The 12,776-nt window shown below is 38.5% G+C and overlaps 1 protein-coding gene across 1 annotated transcript in view; it reads left to right on the forward strand.

Annotated features, from left to right (window-relative positions):
- The window catches only part of MED12L (mediator complex subunit 12L), a 393,053-nt gene that overhangs the window by 354,653 nt on the left and 25,624 nt on the right, over positions 1-12,776 (forward strand). The window lies entirely within an intron of this gene.

Here is a 12,776-nt window from a genome sequence, read left to right on the forward strand (position 1 = left end):
ACATGTTTATAAATATTCCTTTTTCCTTTGTCTTTTACCATTATCGTTGATCAGATGAGGTCTTGAAATGTTCTAGGTTTATTAAATGTATGTCTCGAAATAAAAACAACTAACGACGGCTTTCTAGTCATTTAAAAGCAGGTCTGTCATCCTTCGGTGGACCTTCTCTGAGTGCTCATTCCTTCATAATTGCCACCATATTCCATACTCCTTTAGCTCCACTTTCACCTATTATTATTTTTTTATTTTAAGATGTATTGCCTTGAGGTTGTCTTTGAAGTCCTGATCTTTTTTAGACTTCTCCTGCAGTGTTCTGCTTTGACTGTTTTTAGTGTATACTCAATAAAGACTGTAGCAGTGAATCAGTTACAAACACCAGTCAGCACATGGACAGACTTGATTTAATTCCCAAGTCATACTATTTGTGTTTTTGTGTCCCATCACCCCATTTTCTTTGTAGACGATAGCAATTATGTTGAGCAGAGCATCGGTGACAGTTCCATAAAACTTAGTATACGCTCATGAAACCTATGACTCTATAACTACATTAAAATAAAAAGAATAAGGTGAGACTGTGACTTCTTTTCCCAGTTTCTGTATAATTAAAAAAAAAATTCTAAAATGGACATGTACTGTTTGGATGATAATCATAGTAAACGCAAACAGAGCACTTACTATATGCCAAAACACTTCTAATCCCTTTAAATGTATTTATTATCTTGGGTTCCACAGCAACCCTGTGATCCTCAGATGGAAGCAGCCAATCTACAAGTGCATCCGTTTCTATGAAAACCACAGAACTTTCAAAATAGCACAATTAGTGATTTGTGGGGGATTGAGATGTGGAAGTTAGTCATTCTTCAAAATGGTTGTATTTACCTAAATTATGAGGAGAAGAGAGAAGAAACTAGTTGAACTCTACATGAATGTTACTGAGGTGTCAAGTAAGATAAGCCTAAGCTACATCTTACACATACATGATGAGAATTTGATTAAAATACTGACAGTCACTGACTTTAAGTAAGCAACATATTTGGAGCCATTTGAAACATCATTGAGATTTTACATAGCTCTTCTTTGGACTGAACAAAAATAGTTATGCCTTTATTTCAAATTTTTATTGAGATCAATAAAAAATTTACTAAAAGTTGAGAAACCATCCTGCTAGAATGAATTAAATTCTCTTTTAAAGTAATAGGACCTCAATAAAATTTGCTTTTTAAAATAGCTACCTGTTTAGTTAATGCAAAATATAATTTTTCTTATTTATAGCTCACTTTCGAAATATTGCTAAATTCATCTTTGAATTCCTGTTAAGTGGTTCCTGGCTTTGGGGAAAAGCCCATTGGGTCACTTGTAGGTAAACATGTTTGTCCTGAAAAGGTTTACTTTCTGTTTTAAGTTATGACAAATAATTTCACCTGAAACCAAATTTTAGAAAGGAATTTAGTAGAATAATCTACATACAATTAAAGATATCCTTGTGTATTTGGAGAAGGCAGGCAGGCTTATGACGTAAAATGTGCCAGTATGACACCATTCGTACTCCCACACCTTTCCTCAAACCACTTAAAAATACCAGATTCCACTCTTTTATGCCTCTTGAAGTTGTATTGCTGAGAGCTGGCTATGAAGCACAGAGGTTAAGTGCTGTGCATTGGGAGCTGGATCCCACATGCTGTCCACAGTCTGAATTCCAGCCCCTGACCTGTAAAACAGGCCAGCGCTTGTGCGTGTGCACCCCAAATCCCGACAGGATGGCGAGATGGAAGAAAGGATTGCACTGTGACCACGCCGTATAGGGGCTTGCTTGCTTTTCTCCCTCTCTCCTTCCCTCCTTCTATCTCCATTTCTTCCTGTGGCAAGTGCACACCCTCTAATGATAAAAGAGAAAAAGTAGTACTGCTTATAATAATGGAATTTTTTTTTAGAGGTTTTTGCTATAGAGTGCATGTGTTCACCAGAAAGACAGAGAGACAGAGACAGAAAGGGAGAAATTGCCCCTCCGGAGGAGGGGGGGGGATGGCCACGCTGCAGTCCGTTCTCCTCCATTCTCCTCTTGAGATCTTGGGCATGCATGCACACATGCCCAGAGTAAGTTGAAGCTACTGGGTCCAGGACTTGAACCACGGTCGGTGACATTGGAGTCCATAGCCATTACACCAACTGCTGGTCCCTAATAATGGAAATTAACTGATAGTATTTTTATTACTGAGTCTTTATTTTTGTGCCAACTATGTCATATTGAATATTTTGTTTTGCTAGAGGTCATCTGTGCTTGCTAGAGGGAGATAGTGAGAGAGAAAGCGTCTAGCCCATGGGGGTGGCCACACTGCAACCCTTCTCCTTCATTTCTCCTCCCCTTTGGGATTTTGAGCGTGCATGCACATGTGTCCAATGTATTTTTTAAGTCACCAGGTCCAGGACTCAAACTGTGTGGTCAGCCATGTGGGATCCAGCTGCTTTAACCACCACACCACAGCTTGCCCTCTATTATTATTATTATTTTTTTAACATTTTTAGGTCAGAAATGCCTGCTCTAAATTGTAAAAAGTCAACTTTATAACAATGATTATACAATACTTGCCCCTTTTCTAGCTTTCCATCGTCTTCAGCGGGTGAATCTTGCTTTGAAGTCTCTGTGGGGATGTCACAAGCAGTCATACCCTTTTCTCTCTCACCAGTTGTCACGTGCTGGATAATTAAGGAAAGTGACCATCTTATAAGAGAGAGAGATGTCCACAGCATGCTGTAATGGGGTGCAGCAGACATTAAAGGAAGTTGGCGTACAGCGTCTTCTGCATGCCTGCGCTTAATGGGTTCTGAGGAAATGTTAGTGCCTTCCTCTTTTCAATAGATCATGCATGAGCTATGAACATACCTGGAATCTAACCGAATGTTGTGGCAAGAAAAAACTCTCCTTGTGATAATTCATCAAACTCTCGAGCAAAGGCAGAATTACATGAAATATAACTGATATTGATAAATTTTTAAAAAATAGATAATGCCATGTGGAATTGCCTAATTGCTTTCCTAGTAAGTGCTGATGATTTCATGCTAAGAAGACACAGAGAAACGTTGATTCTGATTTAGGCAGCTACGCTTTCTCAAGTGAAGTGAGCAGATGTGATGTGAATTTCTCTAGCTGCATAAGGACTAGTAATGTACCTTTATTTTCCTTCAGTTTTTGGCTTATTGTCAAGAAATGTAAATAGATGTTATTTTTATTTTTATACTGGGTCATATTTTTATTCCAAAAGTCCTTTTATTTTTTTTTTTCGGAGAGGTTTTTGCTATAGAGCGCGTGCGCTTGCCAGAAAGACGGAGAGAGACAGAACATGAGAAATCACCCTCGGGCGGATGGCCACGCCGCAATCCCTTCTCCTCTTGGGATTTTGGGCACGCACGCACACACACCCGGCATGGGTTTAAGCCACGGGGTCCAGGACTTAACCTGCGGTCGACTACATGCGAGTTCAGCAACATAGCCATTATGCTAACTGCTGGTTCCAAAAGTCCATTTTCTTACATGTAACGAGCCTGTCGAAGGATTTTTTGTTGATCTTAATCTTCAGTGCTGCTGTTGGAATCTCAGCAGATTCCCTTCAGCCTGCTTGCTTTCTCCTGGCTATGCTATGACAGCTCCAAAGGCCATTGTCCAATAAGCCGCTGCACTCCCTTTTCTCATGAGGCCAGATATCGGGCTTTATAATATTTTATATCCTCTTTTTATCTCCTGAACACTGAGTGAAAATCTATGAGATGTGTATCAAATGAAAGAGTGCAGGATTTGGGCAGCTATTTTCAGAAGCGTAGCGCTCCCTCCTAACTTTAATCCTCAGCAATGTGATTTTTATCCACACAGTCATTTCTCAGCTGTCCCGTGGTGTACTTCCAGAAACTGACCCTGCAGTGACCTCTGCTGAGGTTGTTTTGAAAGCCTCTGTGAGGAAGGGGAGACATAAATCCCTGAATTATGAATATGTCCCCTGAGCCTCTTCCCATCTGGCAGAGAGAAGCTGACATGTGTAGAAACCATCTAGCCCTCGAGGGTACACAGTGACCTTGAACACCACCGTGAGATCGCCGGGCAGTTCCGCCATAGAGCTGTATACGAGCTCCAGTCAGTGGCGTTTCTGGTATGGACCAACTCATGCTTCCTCAGGAATGTGTTAAGATAGTATTTCTTTGTGACCAGCAGTTAGCATAATGGCTATGTCGCTGGGCTCCCACGTAGTTGACCACGGTTCGCGTCCCGGACCCGGTGGCTTAAACTCACGCTGGGCGCGTGTGTGTGCGTGCCCAAGATCCCAAGAGGAGAATGGAGGAGAAGGGATTGTGGCATGGCCATCCCCCCTGGGGGGTGATTTCTCGCTTTCTGTCTCTCTGTCTCTCTCTGTCTGTCTGGCGAGCGCACACACCCTATAGTAAAAATCTCTCCAAAAAAAGAAAAGAAAAGAAAAAAGATAGTATTTCTTTGTCTAGGAAACAGGCTGCTAAGTACCATGGATGTAGTAAAATATTTTTAGTCCAATATTTGAAAGTAATGATTGTTAAAATTGAGTATATTTTCCTGCAGCTTTAGGACATGTGGAAATGCTCAAAGATGTTTTGGCAAGGCAGACATTTTCAGTCTTTGCTAACAGTCTTCATGCAGGACAGTAATCAGGACTGCTCTCCATCTCCGGGCTTTTCAGTCAGTTCTCTTATTCAGTTGGGACTCCGTAGAGTGGCTCCGCTACCTCTCTGTGACCTAGAGCTCATCTATAAAATAGAGATAATACAATACTTTCTCACTAGGGTCGTTGTGAAGTTAATAATTTAATTCGCGTGACAGCCCTAAGAACAGTGGCTGGCTCATAGTAAGTGCTCAAAAAAAAAAAGTTAGTTGCCATACTTATTGTTTTATCAGTATTAGTTCTATGATTTCAAAAGAAATTCTTATCCCATAAAATGATTCTGTTTTTAATAAAACGGGTTACACAATAAAGGAGACTAAAAGCATGTCAAGTTTTATTTGCATAATTATATTAATTGTCCCTACGATTGATCTAGTCTTCATTTGCCCAGTGGCCACTGGTAGAAGAGACTGATGACAGCAGTATTGATTGTGTAGTCTTCCTAACAGTCATTTTAGTTTCTTACAGAGTGGTATATTTTTACGGCCTAAATTCTGTGATACCAACTTTGAAGGAGCTTAGCACGATTTCATTGTTAAAAGTGCCATTGTGCTGATTTTGATTTTCCACATAGTCTGTTGGAACTACCAGACTATATAGAATATCGGTTATAAAAATGCAAAATGCTGCTGGAATTGTTTTCTGGTCATGCCTTTCTTATACTCATTCTTTCTTTTTTTTCCCCCTGTCAGTGGGAACTTCCTTCTTCACCCTATCAATTATCTAAAGAAAGGGCTTTCAGAAGAAATCTTAAGTTTTGACCCAAGAAAAGAACTTTCTAATGCCTTGATTTTTAGCGTTGCTTTATCCTAATTTCTGCCTTTCAATGCACAAAATAATTTTGTGGTTCTCCCTAATAATCAATGCCAGATAGTCTAATTAAGAGTCCAAAGATAGAGAAAATATATGATTTGCATATATTGACTGAGACAGATTTTGGGAAAAAGCAGTTCGTTACAGGCTATAGATAATGACTCATAGGGATTTTCATGACAGCAAAGAAGGCAGCTCCTGACAGAGGGCAGGAATGATGTGCCCTGCTATAGCTAGTAGTAACTTGTAAGATTATGTTATCAGCCATGTAGCAGGCCCCGTCATTTGTGTATCCAAATGGAGGAATTATGTAATTTAAGAGAGGAAAGATGATGGAGACAGGGCCTCCCAGAGCTGTCGGCTTCTTGCCCAAAGTGAATCTGAGACTTTATGAAAGTGCCTCTTGGATGGATGAGGTCCATTTAAGTTGAGCAATCCACCCTCTGTTTGGTGATTGATCTCCTATCCTAGGGATATGGTATCGCCTTGCAATGTCTATTTACCTTTTTTTCCTCCCCCCCACACTCTCTTTAATGGTCTATTTCAACGCATAGACAAGAATAGAAAGTAACATGGTAATCACTAATGTACTTAGCACCTAGCTTTATTAAATAATAACGTTCTGCCATGTTTTCTCTCGATAATTAAAAAAGTAGAGTATTATAGATATGGATAAGGCTCTTGGTATCTGTTCTCACTTCCCTCCATTCCTACAAAGTGGTCAACACTACCATGAATTTAGAACTTCTCTTTCTTGTAGGTATTTTTGTACTTTTACTACGTAATTTTGTACCCATTGACATAAACACTGCACAGTGTTACTTTACAGGTTGGAAACTTTGTCTAATTGGTCTCACTCATATATTATTGTTTTGCAACTTCCTTTTTCTGTACAAATTTTTGAATTATATCCTTTGGTTACTCGTGATTTTATTCTTTCTGTTGCCCTGTTGGATACTTTCCATTATGATTATTAATAATAATTTTTCCATTTTCCTGTTAATGGGCATTTAAGTTATTTTCATTTTTTTTTCTGACTGTTAACAATACTAGAATAAGCATTTGTGTGCATTTCATTGTGCACATGGAGAGTTTTAAGCTGTGCACCTGAAGGTTACATTGCTGTTTTGATTTCTAAATTTGTAGTGATTCCCCTCAGTAGAAAACAAATGGTTTCTTTTCTCCACATCCTCAACCATCATTGTCTTTTCCAAACACAACAGGTAAAATGGTATTGTAATATGACATTTTAATTTGCATTTTACTGATTTCCTGTCAGTTTCAGCATCTGTTAAAACTTTACTAGCTATTGGTTTTCTACTCTGTAATATTCCTGACATAGGAATTGAACATATTTCAAATTGTAATGTTTATTAAAAGCAGGCAAGATCGTCTTATTAAAGCACATCTTGAGTGTCGATAATTGCCTCTAATGCAGAAAGTATAATTTATAAACATCTCAATTACAAAAGTGGATTTAGGAGAAGACGACCATTGAACTAGTAAATATGTCTTGAACCCTGTCATTTTGTTGCTGGGAAACAGGGAAATGTGTCCAGGGAAGTGGGTGCTTTGCTTATCTTAATATTTACTCTTTCTCTATTTGAATAATGAGGAAGGTGTTAATTTCACTTGCTGAAATTATGCTTAGGTAAATATAATGAGATCGAAGATAGTGTACCCTGCTTGGTTTTTACGAGAGGGCAGAAGATCAGAGTGGAAGGGTGAGGACATAAAATGCTAATATGAAGGCAGCTGCTGGATCTAAAAAGCAATGTATAGATGTAATGGATTATTTACCTACACCGAAATGGTGAGAGTAAATATAATTTGCTTGGAAAATTCCTCTTTTGCTTTCTAATCCTTAGTAGAGTAAAATACTTTTTTCTGTTAGTATTGAAAGTCATTTCTGCTCATTTCTGCCTCTAGAACTCAGGGAGTTCAGGAAAATTTTTACTATTTCGGTCAGTATATGCCTTCGAATCTGATTACAACAAGGGATCCTTTACCTGAGAAATTTTTTTTTTTTTTGAGCAAGATTTTGTTTAGGGGGTATGCACTCGCTAGAGAGACACAGAGAGACAGAAAGGGAGAAATCAACCCCTAGTGGGATGACCACCCACAGTCCCTTCTCTTCCATTCTCCTCTCGGGATCTCAGGCACCCACACAACTGGTGTGAGTTTCAAGCTGCTGGGTCTGGTACTTGAACCATAGTCGGCCATGTGGGAGTCCAGTGCCTTAATCACCATGCCGCCTGCTGGCCCCAGAAATGGCTTTTGTTTTTGTTTTTTAACCAGCATTCAGTTGCTGTTTTCTAAATCTGATTCCCTGGTAGTGTGTCATAACAGTATGTTTTCTGTTCTGGTCCATCAAATGAGTAGTTAGCCTGATGCTCTGTTTTTCTTTCCATTTAGTGGCCACGGAGCTCCCTAGGTTCTCCAGCAGTATCGCCTGCCTGCTACTCGTTCACTTAATGTCTTGTCTGTTCAATGTGACTCTGACATCCTGTGCTGTCCCCCTGGCTTTAGGCTGGGAAGGAGTCTGGTATCCTATTGCCCACACTGGGGTTCCAGCATCCTTTAGTTGCAACAAGTGTTTGTGTCTGAAATCTACCATTTTTCTTTTATGTCACCATGTAGCCTTTGGATTGTGCTGTTCTGTTATATGACTATTACTATATCATTTATTAATGCCTCAGCCTGTGACGAGGTTATCTGGCATATGAATTCATACTACGTCTGCAGGGCTTGGGTTCTCAAGTCTTGACTCTCTGAAACGTTGTTTTAAAATGAAATATTTCATATGTGTTTTGACTACCCACGTCATTAGGCTAAAAAATTCTTATCTGTATTGTCTGCCGTTTTCTTGCTGTCCCCTTCCTGTAGGACTTCTGTAACTCTGCTGTCTCCCTTCTGGAAGACTTTGACAACATAATGGTAACACCCCTGCTGTCATTCCTCTTTCTGTCTTTTTTTTTTTTTTCTTTTTTTTTTTTTAAGTAAACTTTTATAGCATTACCCTCTGAACATCAAAATGAGAAGCGAGTTTTTCTTCTATAGATGGTAATAATTGTAGACTTCATTTCACTGTTACTCCACTTGGTTTATGTTGGGACTGTAACATAGCATCATAAATGCATTACCACGTTTGATTTCATGGAATTGATTTCTGAAAGTTTTCCCTCGTTCCCTTGTGATCGCCTCATGATTTCCATCATCTCTGTGTATGGTACAGCCACCCAAGACATTCATGGCCTGAGCTGGGGAGCATAGACCAGTTCATTTCGGTCTGTTTGGAACCCATCTATTCCTGAGCTCTTGCTTTTCTCCGCAGTAATTCACATCATTAGTAGAGGAACGCATGGCATGCTGATTCGTAGGCTAGTGCAAGATAATGAAACTGCGGTTATGAAACATTCCCTTCTCATCACATCCCACCCACTGGCTAGTCCCAATTTTTCACTAGAACACATCATCTTTGTTTTCTTTCCGGTACGGAGAGGATGTTATTTTGAGCATAGGTCTTGTGCATGCATGTCGTTAAGACCTCACCTCTACTGCTTTGCCTGGGCTAGCTAAGAATGCATGTTTTGCATTAAATTACTTATAGGTTTCTGTATCAGGTAGCCAACCCACAACATAAATCCAAGAAGCATTAGAATAAAAAAGAGCACACATCTCAGACATGAATGTAAGTCAACTTGTTTCACTGCCAATTTCATGGGTAACATCTATACATTGGTGAAAGTATTCTTAATTACATATGTAAACTTTGAAAATAATTAACTTATTAAATACTTGGTACATGAGAATTTCTCTATTAGTTATTCAGCAAAGGAAACTTTGAACCTTTTCTGAAAATACTCAGTTTTTCTTGATACTTTTTTATGGTATACAGGTGAGGATTTTATTTAATTAAAAACTTGAACTAAATCAAATGTAAAATATTTTGGAGACAGCTTGTGTTTGCTGTAGGGTGTTTATTGTTCAGATGATAATGTAATTCAGACAGAAACAATTTGCATCATCTTTTTTTTTTTTTTTTTAAATACAGTCAGCCCTTCTTATCCTTGGGTTCTCCATCTATGGATTCACCCAACCCTGGATGCAGCCAGGCCTTACTCATCTTTATGAAATGAGGAAAGAGGTTTCTCCCTAAAAGAGAGATACTGAGGAAGAATATCTTTATATTTCTTATTTCCACTTATATTGATACTAAGTTATAAGTAATCTAGAGATAATTTAAAGTATGCCAGAGGATGTGTATAGGTTATATGCACATACTGCACCATTTTATGTAAGGGACTTGAGCATCCATGGATTTTGCTTATCCATTGGGACCAGCCATGGATACTGAAGGATGACTATATTGTTCTTGATAAACTAATTTTAAAGTTGTTAAAGTGTATATGATTTCTGTACTCATTCAAATTACTGGAAGTGTATACTTTGCTGTTATTTTATTATTCTTGTTTTTCTTTCTTTAACACTAATGGACATTTAATGAATATGCACTCAATCAGTTCATCATCTTGGACATGGTAATAGAATATATCATAAAGGTTCATTATTGTGTGAGCTATATATATTTTAGAATTAATTAGGATGTTCTAGGAGCTAGTATTACTTCAGTTGATTCCCGACGAAGTTATATTTGAAGAATAAACTTTATAAAAGTATCAGGTATAACTGTTTAAAGAACCTCTTACAAAGATGTTTTCATAGTATCTGTTATTTACAATGAAAATAGGCTAATATGATAAGGACCATAACTTCCGGTTCATCTCATGTGTTTTTAACCTTGGGCACTATTACTCAGTAACTTCCAGACTAGGAAGCGTAAGTAAAACCCTTTCTTCTAGGCAACTCAAACGATTATTTTTCATAAATCAGAATATTCAGAAACAGAATGAAAAAAATAATCTGACAGTAGCTTTCCAGATACGACGTTCCTTTCTCTTTTCCACCCGTAAATGCTATTTAAAAGTTACTAAATAAGATTAGAAAACAATCATTACTCATAAACGAAGTGGCCAGGACACTTCTGGTGCTGAAATGATGCTACAGCTGATGTTCACACTCTGCTGAGTGGAGCTCTAACAAGTTCCCCTACAAAAAAGAGATCTTCATGTTCATTCAGTTGACTGAGGGAGTGGTTGCTAATGGGAAGAACAAGGTCCAGAAGTATGAGAATTATGCTTGAGGATTATTTACCAAATATTTGAAATTAGGAGATACAGCAATGGCAAATTATGCCAGAGACCTTTGAGTCAGTACCTCCTTGACCTCAGATACGTCTAATTAAAAATACAGCAGTAAAGAAGAGCATTATTCTTCTGAAGGCTAGGAAGGTGAACCAGCGTTGAACAGCACAGCTTTGTCAGAAAGATTGAAAAAGGAGAAATTCAGAAAATATAATGGACCGGCATTTTGTTGATATAGGAGAGGCCAAAGAAAAGTGTGTAAAAATGAAGAGACAGTGTAGGAATTTACTAACTTACCATGGGTAGCGACTTAGAGATGGGCTTGTATAATTAGGATGTCCTAATTCACTGTAGAGCCCTAACCTCAGCACATACAAGTTAGTCATCTGAGCTGCAGAGGTCAAGCAAGGGTACAAATGTGTCACATTCTCTTCTGGTGATGTGTCACATGACACTTGGCTGGATCCAGCTATTCCAGCAAAACTCAGCTTTCTGAATGTCCTTAGCACGCATTAAATATGAAATTAATGTTGCCTCTGATGATTTCAATGAAGCAGAATAAAGAGAGAAATGTTGAGTTATTTTCCAGATATTCATGCGAGCAGAAAGCAGAAATCATTAGAATGATAGAGGCCAAACATTACATTAAATTTGAGTTTTCAAAGAAAAAAAAAAGCCAAAAACTGTGAGGAAATCAGTAAGTGCTTAGTATTTCATGCAGAAATACAAATCTCAATTTACCACAGATTTCTTGTTTAACAGGTAAACTAAATCTGAGTACATTTTAACATACATTTACTGAGTATTTATTTTGTGCTAGGGACTAATTAGAAAAGGAAATGTAGACAGTTTTCCTAAAATCAGAGAAATGACCATCTATCTTGATTTGCCAGATGTCCTGGCCTATCCCAGTTTGGGTAACACATGATATAGTTTATTTGGGGCTTAATGCAGCCAAATCATGCCACCAATATTAACAACCTGTATTAATACTGTCTTTAGTGTTATCACTTATTCTCCCATTACAGTTATAGTCCTTGTTTAGCATTTATAAATCTCTCTCTCTCTCTTTTAAGATTATTGCCTTAGGGTGTGTGTGCTCACCCGAGAGAAAGAGACAGGCAGACAGGGAAAGTGAGAAAACACCCCCTAAGAGGGATGGCCATGCCACAGTCCTTTTTCCTCCATTCTCCTCTCAGGATCTTGAGCATGCACACACATGCACCCAGTGTGACTTTCAAGCCACCGGATCTGGGACTTGAACCACATTCAGCCATGTGGGAGTCCAGCAACATAACCACTATGCCATTTGCTCGCTCTCATCATTTGTAAATTTTTTTCATTCACTAAAGAAATATTCTTATTCTTTCCTCAACAAATTGACTAATTTTACCAATTGAACTAGTATGTTCTTGGCATAATTTGGGGGTCGGGGATGTAGGGATCTGTTTCAGTTGGACAGGAAAAGACTAGAGTATATTCTTTTCAGGACAACATGTGGTGATAACTCCACACACAGAGAACTTGGGATGTGCTAGCCATCTTGAAGTGTCTATAATTATTTTCAGGGAGAACGTTGCATATGTGAATTATTTCCTAGTATACTTAAGTAGTATGTTGGGAAAAACTGGTAGTGGGGAGGGAATATGATATGTTCACCTATAAATAGTTCACCTTTAGACATAAATGATTGACAGACATTTTAGAGTATCAACAAGTGTATTTAATTTTGTTATCCCTTTCCCCCTGCTTCTTTTAAAGTTATAGTACCTTCTACTCATGGTAGTTTTGTGATTTTGTTTTTATGTCGAATATTTTTGAGTATATACTAGCTTAAATCGCCATGAGTTCTACTAACATTGCCAATAAGAGAGTTGCAGGCTTGGCTGCGGTAGCACACACTGGCAGACCCCGCTGCTCTGCAGGCCAAGGCCACATGGGAGGCCTTTTGAACCCTGGCCCACCCCAAAAGCCAGCCCACTCTAAAAGCTGGGCAGAGTGGTTTATATCTGAAGTCCCAGCTACTTGGGGGGCTGAGGCAGGAGGATTGTGACATAATAAGACCCTGTCTTTCAAAATA

The sequence above is a fragment of the Tupaia chinensis genome, unplaced genomic scaffold (genome assembly GCF_000334495.1).
Source record: "Tupaia chinensis unplaced genomic scaffold, TupChi_1.0 Scaffold000272_1, whole genome shotgun sequence".
Classification (NCBI taxonomy): Eukaryota; Metazoa; Chordata; class Mammalia; order Scandentia; family Tupaiidae; genus Tupaia; species Tupaia belangeri.